Genomic DNA, 16,225 nt, shown 5'->3' on the forward strand with positions numbered 1-16,225 from the left:
ATGCACTGCCATTCAAATATTTGATTTACTATAATTGAACAGTGTGTTACTGTTCCTTCCAAATACATTCTATCTTAATAATTTTATCTTACTGCTTTTAGTTGGGCCTTATCTGGACAATATTGTGTCTGGGATAGAACTTAGTTACTAGCTCACTGGAACTTTTTTTCAGAGTTGTAAGGGATTTTCTTAGCCTGTCTCAAATTGACAAAGTGTACTTGAAAGAAACTTGCAGTTCTTTGTCTGGAGATGGAAAGACTCCCACAGGCTTCAGTAGAAGCTAGTCTGGGTGTAGAGATGAAAAAGAGATTCTTAATGCTGATGAAACCTTGCCTACATGGAAAACATTGGAGAACTCTCTTAGTAAATATCTGCCCAGTGCAGTCCTGAATAAATTAGTCCAAACATGAATAACACTACTGGTCAACAACAACTAAAACCAATCGTTTGCCAATAGTTCTGTATTATTTTGTAATTTAGAACAACTGCACACTAAGTGCAGTTACACTGCATTACACTTTTGTAATGTGTTTGCATATCAGATTTTTTTTAAAAAGTGATGGAGCATAAAGCTTTCTTTATGCTTTTTCTTTATGTTTTTCAGATCATCTCTAATGGAATGATAAAGTATTTTCTGAAGGAAAAAAACCCAAACATGTCCTGGACAAATGGTACTTGCTTTGGGACTGCTGTCATTGTTATTAAAATAGTAAGTAGTAAAAATCAATGATCCATGAAGTGTCAGTTGGAAACAAAGGAAATCATAAGAATTTGCCTGTTTACTAAAGCTAAATTCTTTCCAACTAGAAATGGTTTCTGCTAAAGTGAGAACAGAATAATGTAAACATTATCACTTGCACAGTGTGTAAATAACACTTCATTAAGTTCCTTTTTCCTTTTAAAAGTATCTTGTCTTGAACAGAAGGGCAAATTCTACCAAGTGGAACTGCTTTCACCTTTGCATGATAGGGATGTAATTGAAAGTAGCCCTAGGTGTTCTTCTTGTGCTATTTATTTAAGGTATTTATACAAGAATAAAAACCATTGAGATGAAACCTCACATATCTAGAGTAGTCTGTCTGCAGTAAGGATAATATTGATTGCTATGGCAGAAAACTCTGAAGCCAGGTCACCTTCCAGCCATTGATTGTCTTCTTTCAGACTGCCAATGATGGCTGCATTAATTGCATTGCTGAACTTAGCAATTTCTTATGTTTTTCTTATTTTCCCTCCATCCATTTTCCTAAAATGATTGAAATGTAATAACCTTGAAATAGAAACTAGAGGAGTTTTAAAGAAAAATATTTTTGAATGTTAATCAACAACATTAAATAAAATCACTCTCTACTGGCAAGCCTTAGCCCAGTTTGAGAACATGGACAAAAAAGAAAACCAGGAAGGCAGGTACTGTGCTGCTAGGGAAAGATTCCTGGAACACAGCAAAAAAAAAAAGGGGGCTGATCTGCAGTCCCATGTTGAATATTTTGATCTGGAGGTTTATTTCATTTAAGATAGGACTTGCTGAAATTTATCTGTCTTTATTACAAAATATTTATATGCTTACACTTATTTTTGCTGTTTTTCTTCACATGTATGTGTGTGTGTTGCTCTACACATGTAAAACAGATAACATGGGCTGTGACTGAAAGATGATTTTTTCAGTTCCATAAATAATAATGATAAATGAAAAGACTTCATATTCTTTCACAGTTTGCAGCAAAACAGCTTTACTGCCAGGAGATATGGCTGGGGTTCTTACAATCTCATGGTAACAAATATTGTTAATGTTTCTTTTAAAATTCATATTAAAGAATAGGGCTATTCGTGATCCCCAGTCCTAGATCCTGTAAGTTTGGGTTATAGGAGTTGATTGAGCATAAGTGTCAGCATTGAGAATGCTTTTCCAAAGAAGTGTGATAAAGAAGTTCTCCCAGAGCTTCCTCGAGGTTTGTTCAAACCCACTGCCCAGCTATCTGAGGATTTGAGTCCTGTCATCCAAATCCAAGGATTTGAGCTGTCATCAAACCCTTCCCACCAGTTACAACCACAACTAAGGGGAAGAGGAAAGGAAAAGGTAACTCAGCTGTTTTCAGCAATACAGCCTAAGAATCCACAAAAGCTCTACAAACACAGGTGTGGATTGTATGGATGGGCAGCTCTGCAGAGCAGGAACCTTTCCTCAAAGTGGAAGACTGCCATGGAGGAAAGGCATTGGGTTCTCAAGAATAAAAAGCTGGAACACAGCAAGGCTCCAGGAGACAACCTGGAAAAGATTTTTTCACTCTTTTGCCATCCTTAATCCTAACTGGCGATTTATATCCCCAAATCAAGATGTTTCTCTGGGTTGGTGCTTTTAAAGCTTGAACAAGGCCCTGATAACCAGTTTATAGCCATTTTCTGTTAACCTTCTCCAGCTGGCCTGTGGTGCTGCACTTGTTCCACTGTCCTCAAGTGAGCGTTGCATCCTCAAGCAGACCTGGAAACTACACCTTTATCTTTTTTCTCTCTTTCAAGGTCTCAGCTGATTTCAGCTGTGATAAAAGCTGGTTTCAAAACTAAACAAATGCTATTAATTGGCAGCAACACTCACAGAGTGTCTCACTTGAAAGTATCAAGACGTTAATGGTTCCATGCAACAAAATAAAATAATGAGTTTATTAAGCTATTGGTTTTATTAAATTAAGTACAAAAAAGCACTGATGTTGTTTTTTACTCAATTTTCTAATTTAGGAGCATTTAACATATATTTTTCATACTAATGTATTTATATGTTCATTTGATTCTCAATGAGGAGGACAAAAAACCATTAATTTTTCTTTCATATGAGCTCTTCTCTAGAGGCCAGGCAAGATTTTGAAGAGTTTGCTATGCTAATAGTGTAAGTCCAGACACCTTCCACATGTCAGAAAAAGAACATCTGTAAATGCTGTTACGGGGGGGCAGATGTGCCATGAAGTTTCAAAGGCTTGGAGAGGCATGTGGAAGCTGCCTCAGATAATACACAGCTGACAAATTAACAATTTCGGGTATGAGGCTCTTTCAAAAGGCTTTTTTTTTTTTATTAACATATGTGGAGAAAGTAGAGTTAAAGAGCTGATAATTTGGGTTGTTGCAATAACAGTTCCAATACCTCATGTGAAAGGCCAGCTCCCCTTTAAATGCCTTGAAATACATTTCATAAATACAGTGGAAAAGAAAAAGCTCTCCTCACCTCTTCCTTTGCCCAGGTGAAATATTCCTTAGGGAAGTTTGCCCAGTAAGACTGATTTCCAGCACAGCAGATATGCCTGGTATATTCACTTCTTTCCCATTGTCTTTTCTACATTGATCATAAACCAAATGTAAATCCCTTTGTGTCCATCCCCCTTTCAGACAGCTGCAGCTTTGGTGTGGTGTCTTGTTTAGGAAAAGCAACAGCTGCCCAAGTGTCACGATTTGCAAATCATACACACTCTACTTAGAAACCTTTTTTCTTTTTTTTTTTTTTGACAGAAGATTTATTAAATAAAAATGAGGATGGTAGTATTGTTATCTGAGAAGATCAGATGTGTCATGTAAGCTGTAGAGTCAGGCACCTGCATCCATCAAATATTTAAGAAAACATCTTAGGATAAAATGTAGCACAATCCTTTAATTTTAAAATCTCTTCCCACCATACAAAAGCCATCCTACATCTACAAACTAAGCCATGGATGCTTAGTTTCTAAAGGAAAGAAAACTTAAAATGATATTGGATAATCAAATTTATCCACCTCTATCCTTGCTCTTTAAATCTATATTTTAAAATAAGCAAGAATACTTTTCCCCAAACTTCAATCAATATTTTACCTTTATAAGATGTTTTTTTCAACACAACTCAACCACTCTCTATATTGCTTGAATTTTTTACAGCCAAAAATTTTATATGTGGGTAAAGTACTAAACACTAAAGTGCTATTCTGGTGTTACACATAGTGCTCTATGGAAACATAAATTCAGAATTAACATCACACTGAAGAGTAGCTAAAGACATTTTAAGCAATGTCCCAAATTACTTCAGTGTCTAGTAGACAGGCAGAAACAAAAAGCACACACATTGCAAGATGTTATGAACCTTTCTATCAAAAATAATAAATGGAGATATTAGCAAAGGTTGTTGAGTTACAGATTGACACAGAATAATGCAAAAGAGATTAGACTGGGGGGAATGTATTCAGTAGTCCTGTTCAATAACATCTGTCTACTAATTGCAGCCAGTTAGGAAAAAGTAAAAGATCCAGCTCTGTTTCATCTGATTTTGTAAATGAACCAAGAATGGTGCATGATTTTGATATAGAAGGACATCTGTAAATGACGAGAGCTTTACTGAAGTATTTCATTTCAGTAGCAGTAAAAAGAGCCTACTGCTCAAATCATTAAGTGGCTAAATATCTAACATTCTTTTGGAAGGCTTTGCAAGTTTGCATTAAGCATCCTTTCAGTTGTCAGGCTCCTGTTGTGACATATTGTTTGAGTCAGACTTCATCAATCTACAAAGCATTACTTGAGGTCTGATGGCATGTGCCTACACCCAATATACTATGTACAAATGGAAGTGATACAGGATTCTGTAATTACTGCATTTCTTTTTAACCCATAAATATTTGGTGCACTAAATTTCTGCCCTGAATTTTTCAGAAAGCAATTAGTTGGTTGCTTTATCTGCACAAAGTAGATAAAATATTGTGGTATTGATGATTTTTCATGTGCAGATGTTTTGATTTTAGCACATCTGTATGCAATAAATCTATTTTCTGTGTAGAAATCGTATTTTATTATATGATTTAGTATGGAATGTTGAATAAATAATTTAAATTGAAATTCTTTCTTTGGGGGCACACCAGAATTATTTGCAATAGCTGATCATACCACATATATCCTTCTTTGCACATAAATATATTAGCCAATTGCTCTAAAAAAAGCACCAGTTTTGCTAATATTACTTTACACACAGCTGGATAAATGTAAAAAATGGTCTTATGTGTAGTCTGCCTGGATTTTAGTTGTTTCTTATGTTTCTCTCATTATAGATGTGCTAGCCTAGCAGATTGGGTTTGCAGCTAGAATGTGGTGTTGGCTGAAAGGAATAGAAATGAGTGCATGGAGGGAAGAGTGGAAATGTTGGCTTCCTTCTGTCTGTCTTCTGTTAGTCATCTGTGAGCCAGGGCATTTTGCAAATGCAAAGTAAAGCCTCCAGTACTATAAACCCTATGTAAATGAGCCTCTGAGGACAAATTTTGTGTGCAGCAAGTGGAGTGAGCAGTGTAGGCTCCCAGACCTGGCAGAACACTTGGCTACAACCCACAACCTGATAGTTCAGCCATGAGTAACCAAGACTAGATTTTGGTTAGTTTTTCACTGTAATTGTAAGTACCAATACAGGGAGACTGAATCATTAGGCCAGTGCAAAGCTTTTCAGGATGGGGGAGCAGCACAGGAAGGCACAGTGCCCCATTCCTCTGTAGGGTCTCACAAGGGCAGATTTGGGAGAACTGAACTCCTGCAACCTTTTTACTTCTGCTCTCAGAGGCATTACCTAAAGGTGCTAAAGCAGCTGAATGAGGGGCCCTCCTTCAGCTGCAAAATCACAGGGTCTGTTATCTGCATTCCCTCACTGGAAAGATTACTGCACTTTGTGGTGAGGAATTGGTTGCAATGATGGATCCATGTAAAAGGGACACTTCACCTCTGACAGTCCTTGCAGTTCTGTCTGTAGGAGGGCAGGGTAGGCAAAGTCCAAGTATTTTTCTTTCTTCAGTTGTGGGGTTTCCATTTTAAATAGCTAAGTAGACAATGTAGGGCATTTTCTACATCTATCTATCTATCTATCTATCTATCTATCTATCTATCTATCTATCTATCATCTATCTATGCAGTCTGTGAACAGTAAATTACTTCCTGACCATATGACTGCCCTGCAGGTAGTTGCATAATTGTGCAGGGTTTTTCTTTTTTTTGTTTTGTTGTTCTTTCTGTCATCAGCTCCCAAATCTCAGCAGTCAGCTGGTTTAATTTATTACTGAGCAGAACACTTTTATATGGGTTTGGATATCCCACAGACTTTGTCACTTGTCTCTCCAACTAGTCCATCCAAAATGAGGATTATTGGGCAATAGTGCAGAGGTTTTCTATCTTTGTCTGTGAGGGGTCATTGCTGATTGTCTATGTACATAAATATATGCATGTATTTAAGCAAATGCATTCAGAGCTGTTTGCTGGGAGTTTATTTCTGCTGATACCAGGGGTCAGGTGTTTTCTAAAATACTTTATACATAGTGCCTCTGTCCTGGTGCAGCCATGTTGAGCATATATATTGCAAATATCTATTTCTAGACACTATTCCAATTTTTTAAGTAATGACCTAGATCCTTGTAAACTGATCTCTGATAACATATTCAGTAGTAACCCTAGGCATCAAATTATTTTTTTTTAAATATCTCTGGTTTAAAGTAAAAACATGTGCTGCTTTCCAAGTCTGTGGTGTTACCTAGTGCCCCTGACACAAACACTCTGACTTTTATTCTGTGTGTCTATCCTGCCTAGCCTGAAATGTGCTGTGGCTCTGATTTCTTCTTCAGCTGAGCTCCAGTGAAACACAAGCGATATCTGTGCTCATGGCTGAGAGTTGCCACAGCCAGTGCAGCACATTCCAGGGCCAGAGCACAGAAATCTTTGGTACCAGTCTTGCTTCCAGCATTGAAGGCTGGGGGTTTTGTGGCATTTGGTTGTTTTGGAGTTGTGTTGTTGTTGTTGTTGTTTGGTTGTTTTTTCTCATTCTGTCTCCAGTTTTTAACCCTGTGACCAGTCTGGGACTGGGCAACAGAAACTGGGAACACAAATTGAGGAACCTTCACACATTACTCAGCAGGAGTTATGTGTGGCCTGGTACCAGGGAGGTCTTGTCATCTCAGACATTGAAGAAAACTTCAGTGGGTTTGCAGAAAGTTGTATTTGCCAATATCAAGCACAAGAGAAACTTTAAACTGTTTTAGGAGCAATGCAATGGTCTAGTAAGTAAGAAGCAAGGTAAGTCAGTATTCTTGGTTTCTATCCCTGGCTCTGCCAGCTGCTTGCTGTGTGACCTTGGGTGAAAGACTTATTCTCTCGGTGTCTCGGTTTACACATTAGTGAAATGAGAGTAATGATGCTTACCTATCTCATTGGGGCTTTTTGAGGCTTAATTAATTGATGTTTGTAAATCACTTTGCGATCCTCAAGTGAAAGTTGTTAGAGATCTGCCAAGTATTTATCCTCTCAGGTTTTTTTTTTCTCCTGCTTGTCTGCACTCATCCATCTAATATCTAAAAGCATGCTCACAGCTAGCAACAGATACTAGCCAAATTGCTCTTAACAGGAGATGTATGGAAACTTTTACAAAATTACTTTTGCAAATTACCATGCTTTTTGAAGTACCATGTGCAGAGATGTAATGAAAAACTGTGTAGACAAGTGTCTGTGCTACTCACTGAAGTGACTGGGTTGTGATTTCTCTTGTAATATCTTTCAGCAGTCCCAAACATATAGGACTGTTTTGAATTTTAGATGTGCCTTTCTTTTAACTGACTTCACTTTGGAAAATTCTCTGGTGGTCCTAAAATATTTTCTTGTGTTTTTGACTTCATGCAGACTTGCCAGTAATTAGGATGTATGTCTTTTCCTCTAGGATGGCAGAGAGAATATAGGTTCATTATTATTACCTATTTTTCAGTTTCCTCTCAGTCTGAGAGGAGATTAGAGACTGTGTCCTGCAAGAGGTTTAGGGTGGGCAGACTCTTCAAGTGTTATAAAGCCTTGTGGAAGTACAGGGCTACATCCTTTTGCATACAGCTTTGCCATAAATTCAAGTCCTCATTTGCTTTGAAACTGCAAAAGAACTGCATTCTGTCCTGGGGAGCACAACTGAAAATGCAAATGTAAGGAAGAGCAGCCCCTCCCCACTCAAAATTGCCTTTTCAGAAGCAGGAGATTCTCCACTGCTGCTCTAAGTGGGTTGTGCTGTGTCTGGAGACCTGGCCGAGTGCAGGTCTGAGCACATGGGCAGGAGGTTATCCCTGGATAAGAGAAACTGCTGCTCAGAGTGGTGGAACTGGGCATCAGAAAGTACATCTGAGGAGTCTTTGAGGAATTTTAATACAAGATGTCGCAATAAGATGGGCAGGGATCCAATTTAAACATAAACTAAAGTTCTCAGACATCATATTTCTTGTAGATATCACTGCCAGTGTTAAGGGAGGAGGTAATTCTAGAAATACTGTGCCTGTTTAATAAAATAGAGTGTGTACATTCCTGTATGTATAAGGACATGCTCTGACAGGTCCCTCCATGCCAGTGAAGAACTCCCCACTAATTGATTAGTCATTTTCTGGGGAGGACATATGGGGCTGTCTCTGCTCAGGAGGTGCTCGCTTCTGCACTGGACCTGGACCTTTGTGCATCCAAGACAAGTTTCAACACTTTGTGAAGGGAAAGTCTTTGAGTGTGTATTCATGTTTCACACAAAGTCCCATTAAATACTGTGCAAAACTGTCTACAAAGAGATCTCAAAAAGGGCATCCCAAAGTATCCAGTGTTACGGCAACGTTTTGTGTCAGATTTGATAATCAGGAAAAGTCTGTGAGGGAAGAGCAAGGACAAGATTATACAGTGAATTAGGCTTAGACATAAACAGACCATGAACCGTTGCACACATAAGAGAACCCTTCTCTTGAGATTTTTTTCTTTTCCTCAAGTATTTCTGCATCTTGATACTCTCCACAAAAATGTCATGGGAGAGCATCTGACTCAAGGACCTGGCTGCAGGACTAACACCCAGCCTTGGCCAGGGCCAGTCAGGTACTCAGCAAAAATCTCTTGTTACCATATCTGGCCCAGTATCTGGTTAGAACATATTAAAAATAAACACTCCCTGAGAAATGAAACAGGATTTTTATGTGTTGAAATTTATGAAGCAAACAGCAAATGTGTGGGTGTGCCTGCTTCGCCAAAGAGCGCTGCTTAAATGACTGTTTGCAAAGTTGGATAGCTATCGGGAATTCATTTGGAAGTAGGCTTAAAATACAATTACCTTGCTGTGCAAAAGCTATCATAATACCTTTGATGCCTCCTTATTGACAGAGATTTCAGGGGAAGCAGTGAAATTATAAAATAAATCTACAGGCCAACTTTGAGTGTTTATTTAAAAGAGGACATTGAGCTACAATTCCAAAATCAGTTGCAGTATACACCACTGAAGTGCTTGAGCTATAATTAGCGAGGTCCTAAATGAGATAAGCGTGGCAATTTAATTATCAAATAACTTTAAGATATGCTTAAAAGGATTCCAGCTTGATAAGAATTGTGATAATGTTTTCTACTCAGGGAAAATATCAACATCTAAATATTTAATAGAGTCACAGGAAATTTAAATGCAGTAAATTTTCAGAGAAAAACGAGGCGAAATGCTTCCTACAGCAATATGGTTGAGACAGGGTTTCCTTTTAATTTTTGATGAGTATTTGTTCTTCTGAGGGTTACATAAGCGATATCACGAATTCTAAGCCCTCTTTTTCCCTTCCTCCCGTGGTACAACAACTAAAGGCACATTTAGCTTGTGTGTTAATTCAGAAATGTGCCTGATAGCTCTACTTAACAAAACTGCTCTGCAACTTTGTGATGGGAACTAATCTGTGAGCTGAGCATCCTCTCTCTGTTTTGCTCATGAAATCCAGCCGTACTTTATATAAGAATGCAGAGAAGAAAGACAAATGGTTTATCCTCTAAGCCACCCAGCATCCTGTTCTTGATATTTCAGTAACATATGCTAACATATGCTTTCCTCAAAAACTTCAAAAACATGCTTTTAGCAGCACTGAAAATAGTACCATACATCGAATTCAACTTTAAACTTCATAGTTTACCTCTAATACCATTACCTCATGTATAGAAGAAAATGTAAATCTAAAATATGCTGGTGATTATAACCTTTCTTCCTGACAGACACTGCAATATAAATGCACATAAATTGAATTTCTTCTTTAAAGAAATTTGAATACCTTTGGAGCATTTTAGCAAATCATCTCCAGCCCTTATGGCACAACTTCAATGGACTGTGGAAAAGTGCTCTCCCTATGGCATGACTCCTGCAATAGAAGGACATAGCAAGGCAGAGAAATGCCAAGAAAAATAGAATGTACTCCATTGATATTCAAAATTTATTTTATTAAACTTGCACAAAGGACCAAAAAGATGGAAGCTGGTCTTTTTTAGAAAAGGCATTCAAATATTAACTCTGTGAGTGCCATTTGCCTTACTCATCTGGAAAAAATAGGAATTGAAGATACATAGTTTGACTTTGCTCCCTAGAAGAGCTTTTTGATTCTTTGTGTTAACCATTAAATCAGAAACTGTGAGAGTGCATAAGTCGTGAGTAGGAGATTCTGATGCATCAGATGAGAATTCTTCAGAGGGATTCTCCCTTGGGGGAGAAATTAGTGTATTTGAGCAATTTTGTACTAATTAGTAAATATGCCAATTGGTGGACAACAGCCATATTTCAGAATTCTATTTCTAGGGGAACATATGGCAATGTTCCTGAATACCATCAGCTGTCAGTGTTTATCTTAGAATACGGATGGGATATGAAGATGCCAAAAAAAGTATTTTTCAGAGCGGCAAATACTAATATTTCCATAATTTGTTGGAAGGATAAACTAACTGAAGGTTCATAAGTGTTTGGTTGAGTGGAGAATGGCCAAGTTTTCTCTAAATTGGTTGGATCACTTTCTTGTTAATCCAAACAAGGCAGGTGTTTACTTTAGCAAGGTGAGATGCTTCAGCATATTACAGATTTCTGCCTCTGCCTGCACAGTGCAATGTGTATAATTTATGGTAATCTTGGGGATTGAAAGAACTGCTCATTGATGTAGTCTGACCACATGATATATCTTAAGATGATCTACTGCCAGGTAAATTCATGGGTTAGGATAGTTACCTCAGTGGTGAAATATTGTCCTTAGCCTTTGGTTCCACATATGCTGCAGACTTTCCAACTTCAGAAAATTAGAAATTGGTAAACGCTGCAACCTGTCAATAAATGTGAAATGTGTGTGTATGTGTCAACACTGCCCCAGTCTGCCATTACAGGTATGGTCTGGATTGCTTTCATTCCTACTATAACCACTTATTTTCAGGACTTTAAAATTTATGCATAAACACTTCCTCGCGACAAAGATCTAGGATGTGACATAAGCCAAAAAACTTTTTTCTTTCTTTTTTTGAACCAAACCTGTTTTGACACAAGGTTTATGAGTAGAAAGATATTCTTTGTATTCTGAAGAAATAACTTTTTATAGAAAAATCATGAATAAGGCCTTCATTTAGTCATTTTTCTGAGTGAGAGTGTGTAGGAATCTGAGATCTATGTGAAGTGGATTGTGGTGCAGGACAACCACGATGTTCCTTTACAATCCTTTTCCATTTATGCAGAATCTTATTTTTCATTATAAAATATGTCACCTCTTCATTTTTCCATTCTAGTTAGAAAAGGAGGTGGGTAAAAATGTCAAAGGTCCTCCATGGCTTAGGGCTAGATGAGAATTAAGACTCTAAATGTCATTTAAAACCTGGTCGTTAGTATCATTCTCAATAAAGCAACAAAGGCACTGAAAAGCTTGAGTCTAACTGAGAGTCACTGCGATTTAGGATCCTGTACACTACAATTGAAGATTAAAATAGTCGATTAATTTGTTTTTCAAATGCATGCAGACATCTCCCTGCTCTTCCAGACAGCTGACCACATTTGGGAATCTGCCCCTGAGTCACGTCTGGTTGCCCTGTGCTCAAAATGTGAGCTGCCAAGTCAGCTGGAGCAAGGCATTGTCTATGCTAGCAATTTAAAGTAAAGCTTGCTGGAGTTTTTGATGTGGCTATTTAAATTTACATTAAATCCCCATCAGGACTCTAGCAAGGATGGGAGGAGATCTAATGCAAACACTTCAAGCCAATGCTCTGCTTCAGTTGCTGCAAGGAAATTGCTGGTGGAGACTCAGCAATAGAGCTGCTGTGACAGTGGGCCTTCAGTGCAGGCAGGGAAATGCACTGCAAGGGATGAAATCATGGAGTCATTGTGTGATCCTGCAGTGGCCAGGAGAGCAGGGACCAGGGATGCTCAGGGCTGTGAGATGCCTGCGATGCCAGGACCATGAAAGAAGCTAGCACCGAATTTGGCTGAGCAAACCCTGCCTGGAAGGTTTTCTTGGTTTCCTGATCCTTCTGTGGTAAAACTAAATGCATCCAACTGATGAAATTCCATAGTCTATGACCCAAGGATTGTTTTATTCTGATAAAGTGGAGCAGCTGTTGCAGGGCCAGGGGGACAAGAAGCTTCCAGGGCTCCAGGGCTGCACTGCAAGTGCTGCCTCACAAGTCATACTGGCCCAAAGGAAAGCACAGCCAGGCAGGAGTGCTTCTGGAAAGAAATTCATAGTGTTTGGAAATACAGACTAGAAAATGTTTGAAATGGCTACTTTAATTCTTATGATGGGTATAAAAAAACCCCATAGAATAGAAAGCTAGAATGTAGTGCAATACAGCGCTGGAAACTTTCTTGCCCTTATCATGACTCGTACTTATGTAGGTCTGTCTCCTGCATTCAAAGGATGGAGAATTCTTTGGTTATGAAACGTACAGCCCATTCAATGCCAAGAGAAGATAGATAATATTGAAGTTGATAGCTTCAAAAAAAGAAAGGAATATAAGATGATCTCTAAATTTGTAATCTTTAGGTCCTGTGATTTTTAAGGAAAGCTTCTAATTTTGGGGCCCAGGTGATGTTATGTGAATGTTTGGGGTCGATGCCAATGTAAGGAGAATAATAAAGACATTTGAGCATCTGTCAATTCTCATATTTGAAAGATCAGCTGCTCTTGGAAGAATACTTGTTCTCTGCCAGTATTGACATATTGATTAAACTGCTGTGTCTTTGGCAGCCTTTTATTTCTTTTGGAAATCTGAAATATGTTTTAAAAATAAACACAAAACCTCCCCTTTCCCTGACCCTTGTAAAGATGGTCATCTGGACATAATGCCTAATCACAACTACAGGCTGTGAAACTGGGGGTTGCAACAGAAATGTCAACAAAATTTTAACTGTGCCATAATACAATAGTTATGTATACACAGTACATAATGCACTTAATATGCTAATCTCTGAATATCAGGAAACAAAATCTTTCTGGAGCAGAACTCAACTATGGCATTGCAGCCTTTTGCTTACAGTAAAAAAAGAGAATCAGCTGCAGAGCCTGTAAGGGTGAACTAGTTCTTCTGGTTAGCCCTAGCATTTCTGGGAGAAGGAACAACACTTCTTAATTTTCACTTCAACCACTAGCTGTTTTTTTTAATGGTATGTCTTGCCAGTTAGGCTTGAATATGCCATGTTTTTGATGATTTATTTTTGTTGGACAATAATGTAAAATACTAACCATCTGATGCTAGGTTTTAGCTCCATTAGCTGGGAACCACAAACTTATGCCATGTCACTTTTTCTTTTTATAGTGCTGTTTCAAACTTACTGGCATAATTGGTCGATCTTTTTCTTTGTCTGGATTAAATGATGGTTTTGGCTAGAGTTTCAAACCAGGATGCCAAATTTTCTTACTCTTATGACTCCCATCTCCATGTTGCACAGGACTAACTATATAATATTCAAATGGCTCATTTGTAAACACACAATTATGTACAAAAAGAGTGCTTCTTAATGTTTCCCCAATTTGGCTCTGCTGTTACACTAGTGATGGCTGCTGGCATGGAGACCAGCTAATTTGTGCCATGCCAGCACTCCGAAATCTGAATTAAATTGAGCCTGGATAATGTACAAATACTGCAACCTAATGCTTTTTAAAAGTCAGTCCCTGAAGATCATACATACAGATGGGTTTCTGTTCAATACGTGTGTCTGTGCACGCACCTCGCATGCCAATATATGGATTTTAGTGAGGATCCAGTTAACAGATGTATGTTGGCACATTATTCCTGAAGTGGTTCTTCCATTATGTAATGGGGCTGCCTAGACATAACCAAAACAGCCTTCCTCAGGCTTGTTGGACAAAGGGATCACAGCCAGCCCTTACCCTCTGCTGGAGGTGCTGCAGGGAGACAAAAGAACAGCCTGGTGTGTGCAGTGGACCCATGTCCCACCCATGGAGCCACTGAAAGATGGAGCCATGGAAAGATGCCTTGCTGGAGCCCAGGAGTCAGAGCAGGCTGGGGGAGCCAGGGGCCGTGCACAGAACAGTGCTCTACAAATGCAGGTTTGCAAACATGCACCTTTTGGCTGCAGTAATCACTTTTGCTCATCTTTGAAGACAGAGAGACAATTTCAATTTGTGAAAATTTCTTACAAAGTTACTTCTTACCTGGACATAGGTGGTTTCTCAATATCTCTCTTAATAAAGTGATGGAACCTTTCTTGAAGGACAGCCACATGTTTTACCCTATGTGAACCTCAGTGTACAAGTCTCAGCAGCCACATGCCAGTCCAAACCCCAGAGTGTGAAGCACTAACAAGTCTCAGTGGCTCAGCAAGGATTTCTTGTGTAAGCCAAGTGTCCTCATCCCACCAGAGTATGTCATGCAACAGAAACACTTTCAGTTTTTTCAGAAGTAATGTTGTCAGTAAATTTGTGGTGTTTCAGTCTGGCTTCCTTCAAAACACAGGAGACAGCAGAGGTGTGGCTCCATTCAGTTGTCTTAGTCCGGGTAGTGTTCATGTTTTTGCATTTAATCACTTAAATATTTTCTGTAGCAATGCAAGAAAGTAGGAAAATGAAATTTCTGAGTGTGCAGCAGAAACAGAAGGAAATTACACTGTGGAAAACCTTTTTCATATTTTAAACCTTTTCTTCATATCTGTAGGCTGTTGGGATGCGCTAATCACAAACTAATAGTTGCTGCTTTGGAAAATAATGGGATGAACAGAACGTGTGGAGGGGATGCAGGATGAAGCAGACCTGCTTCATTTTAAACTTGACAGGTTTCTGAAGAGTTTTTAGTGAGGGAGGCACTGGAGGTGGCTGTTGTCACCACGTACCAGGGGAGAGGAAGGCCACTGCTGGTGCTTTGTGGAGAACCTGGAAAGCTGGATCAGTTTGCGCAGGGCTGCAGATTTTGGCTAATTCACAAAGCAAAAAGTTAAATCAAAAGGAAATATCATTTCCTCAACTACAAGGTATTAATATCCTGTTCAATTTGATTTCTACCTTTTGTTATTGTGAACCTTTTAATATGTGGTGTCAGCTTGGCAAGGATTTTCCAACAGTATCAAAAGAGAATTCACCCTGATATATTGTCACAGGAATTGCTGCAGTTCTCAATAACAGACTGTCTCAAGAAGGAGCCATGGAGTTGGATGCTGCAAGGAGAATAAATCCCCCTTGAGCAAAATACTGCCCACAGTCCCCAGGAGTCAAATAATAATTTCTGAGACAAATTAATATAATCAGGATGCCGCAAGTTGCTTGTGTGGCTATAGCTCAGGTATGAGGCTGGCCAAGAGGAGCACAGGGAGGGGTAAGAGCTGGGCTGGACACTGGTGGTTTCAGGCTGCAAAACCCTCCTGCACACGTGTGCTGAGATAACTCGGCCTGGGACAAGGAGAAACAACTGCTGTGCAAGGAGGCTGCTCATGCCATGCATAAATACATCCCTTTGTGCTGGGAGGTGAGGCAGCTCTGTGTTAGAGAGCCACAAGTGCTCTGTGCAACTCTCTCATGCTCTTATTTCAAAGATAAATATTCTCCTTGTTCCACATATATTGATTTTTCTGATTAAAGAAAAAGGGCATTTTCACAAATAGACTTCCTGCCTTTAAAATATCATAGAACTCGAGTTAAATTGCCGAGCACTTTTTTCATGATATATTACTGTTACTGTGTGTTTGCTCCTGCTCAGATGAACCACAGATGGAATTTGCCTACTTTCAGTCTTACATTAGTCATAAAACCACCAAAAAGATTTATTAAACTGAGACTTGAGAATAGAGCTGCGTTCTCCTTTTCTGTAGTTTTTAGATTCTGAGTTTTGGGTTGTTGCTGGTTTATTTGCAGGACATAAAGCCTGCAGGAATTGCTTCCTTCTCAGCAATTACCCATCAAGACAAATGATAAAGCAAAGCATCTCAGTGCTTATTAACATTAATTTAATGAACACTGTCTAAATTGTTCTCCAAGTG

At 38.8% G+C, this 16,225-nt stretch overlaps 1 long non-coding RNA gene across 1 annotated transcript in view; it reads left to right on the forward strand.

Moving 5' to 3' along the window:
* Window positions 1-604: 604 nt before the first annotated feature.
* Window positions 605-16,225, forward strand: part of LOC111934349 (uncharacterized) — a 36,465-nt gene continuing 20,844 nt past the window's right edge. The window contains exon 1 of the long non-coding RNA XR_015275242.1: window positions 605-709. This is a non-coding gene — a long non-coding RNA (uncharacterized LOC111934349). The remainder of the gene's footprint in view (window positions 710-16,225) is intronic.

This window comes from Cyanistes caeruleus, chromosome 12 (genome assembly GCF_971803275.1).
Source record: "Cyanistes caeruleus chromosome 12, bCyaCae1.hap1.1, whole genome shotgun sequence".
Taxonomy (NCBI): domain Eukaryota; kingdom Metazoa; phylum Chordata; class Aves; order Passeriformes; family Paridae; genus Cyanistes; species Cyanistes caeruleus.